The sequence below is a fragment of the Acomys minous genome (assembly GCF_964271855.1).
Source record: "Acomys minous genome assembly, chromosome: 4".
Taxonomy (NCBI): Eukaryota; Metazoa; Chordata; class Mammalia; order Rodentia; family Muridae; genus Acomys; species Acomys minous.
The window spans coordinates 31,331,408-31,333,880 of record NC_140486.1 but is presented as its reverse complement, the minus strand read 5'-3'; the positions used below and the strand labels follow the sequence as shown (position 1 = coordinate 31,333,880).

The 2,473-nt window shown below is 47.3% G+C and overlaps 1 pseudogene across 1 annotated transcript; it reads left to right on the top strand.

The window, feature by feature from the left end:
- The first annotated feature begins 356 nt into the window (after positions 1-356).
- On the top strand, positions 357-1,719 carry LOC311595909 (elongation factor 1-gamma-like; annotated as a pseudogene). Its single transcript has one exon. The product of its transcript is annotated as an elongation factor 1-gamma-like (transcript).
- The last annotated feature ends 754 nt before the right edge of the window (positions 1,720-2,473 follow it).

The window sequence follows — 2,473 nt, the reverse complement described above, 5'->3', positions numbered from 1 at the left end:
GTTAGGATATATATTTTGGTGCTAAATCAGACTAGTATTTGACATGACCACTATTTGCATCAATATACAAAATTCTATACCAATGACTTAGAGATAAGCTTCTTTGTGGTAACATCAAGGCCTTGAATTAAAGAGTAGGTTCAATCATCAACCTTTTGTTCTATCCTCTCTCTATATTTCTACATCCTCCTTTCTTTCTTTTCAACTCCTATCTCCTTACCTATGTATGAAAGATAAAAGAAAAGGGAGGCATCTCTGAGTTCAGCCTAGTTTTCTCTCTGTATATGACAAACAATAATAACTTATAACCACCTCCCAATGAAAATAAGTATTTGACCTTTCTCTGCGGAATCACCATGGTGGCTGGGACCCTGTACACATATCCTGAAAACTGGAGGGCCTTCTAGGCCTTCATCGCTGCTCAGTACAGCGGGGCTCAGGTCCCCGTGCTCTTCGCACCACCCCACTTCCACTTTGGCCAAGCCAATCGAACCCCCCGAATTTCTCTAAAAATTTCCTACTGGCAAGGTTCCAGCATTTGAGGGTGACGACCGATTCTGTGTGTTTGAGAGCAATGCCGTTGCCTATTACGTAAGCAACGAGGAGCTGCGGGGAAGTACGCCAGAGGCAGCCGCTCAGGTGGTGCAGTGGATGAGCTTTGCTGACAGTGACATCATTCCTCCAGCCAGCACCTGGATGTTCCCCACCTTGGGCATCATGCACCACAACAAACAGGCCACTGAAAAAGCAAAAGAGGAAGGGAAGCGAATCCTGGGGGCTGCTGGATACTCGCTTGAAGATAAGGACTTTCCTGGTGGGCGAGCGAGTAACACTGGCTGATGTCACAGTTGTCTGCACCCTGTTGTGGCGCTATCAACAGGTCTTGGCACCATGCTTTTCCCAATACCAATTGCTGGTTCCTTACCTGCATTAACCAGCCCCAGTCTTGGGGGAAGTGGAGCTGTGTGAGAAGGTGGCCCAGTTCGATGCTAAGAAGTTTGCCGAGAGCCGACCTAAAAAGGATACCCCAAGGAAAGAAAGGGGTTCACAAGAGAAGCAGAAACCCCATCCTGAGAGGAAAGAGGAAAAAAAGGCAGCTGCCCCAGCTCCTGAGGAGGAGATGGACAAGTGTGAGCAGGCACTGGCTGCTGAGCCCAAAGCCAAGGACCTTTTTGTTCCCCTGCCCAAGAGTACCTTTGTGTTGGATGAGTTTGGGCATCAGTACTCCAATAAGGACACCCTCTCTGTGGCTCCGCTATTCTTCTGGGAGCACTTTGACAAGGATGGATGGGGTCTGTGGTATGTGGAGTACCGCTTCCCTGAAGAGCTCACCCAGACCTTCATGAGTTGCAACATCAACACTAGAATGTTCCAGTGATTGGACAAACTGAGGAAGAATGCCGTTGCTACTGTCATCCTCTTTGGAACCAACAACAGCAGCTCTATTTCTGGTGTTTGGGTCTTCCGAGGCCAAGAACTTGCCTTTCTGTTGAGTCCAGATTGGCAGGTGAACTATGAATTGTATACATGGCTGAAACTGGATCCTGGTAGCGAGGAGACCCAGACCTTGGTTTGCGAGTACTTTGCCTGGGAGGGGGCCTTCCAGCACGTGGGCAAAGCCCTCAATCAAGGCAAGATCTTCAAGTGAACATGTCTTGCCATAGCCTAGCTGCCTACACCCACCCTTAGACGGAGATGGGGGTCATTAAAAGAAACTGAACATTGAGAGGGGGGGGGGAGAGAGAGAGAGAGAGAGAGAAGAAAATAAACATTTGTAGACCAAGAGAGCAAACAGAAACCTACCTACCCCCACCCTCTCCCCCACACACACCCACTTAGAGGGAATGGGACGTTGTTCTCTTAAGGTTTCTTTAGGCTGAATTAGGGCATATAATACCTTAGAAGGGGCCCCAAAAATGGGGAAATGGTTAAGCAAGCCAAGGATTGCATTTGTGGTCCAGTCTCTAATGTTGAGAGATTCCAGGCTTAATAGGAGTCCTGTGTGGGACAGATTGAAATGCTGGACCACACGGGCTCAGAAGCTTTCTACCATGCTGTCTGGGAAGCTGTCCAATTCTGATGGTTAACAGCAATGGAGGCATCTGAGGCTGGAGTAAGGAGGATGCAGGATGTCAGTGTCCAGCATGCTGAGAGGAATGACTCCTGTCAGGTCTTATCCACCAAAAATGTCTGGTTCTAACACAATTTCTCACAAGAATTATACCGTCCTAACATTATAATTTTATGAGGTGTGCGGGATGTACTGAGCAATTAAGACTGATTCTCTGCTCATTTGTATGAGTAGAAGTAACACAGCTGCAAATCTTCTCTGATGCCATACTAAGAACGGCCTCTAGAAATAAGTTGCAGAGAATCTGTGATTAACATGATGCCTCTCTATGCATTTACATTCATATCTCTGCCAGTCTCAGAGATATCTCCATGTAGTAGGATTAGCAATACAAGTTACCTG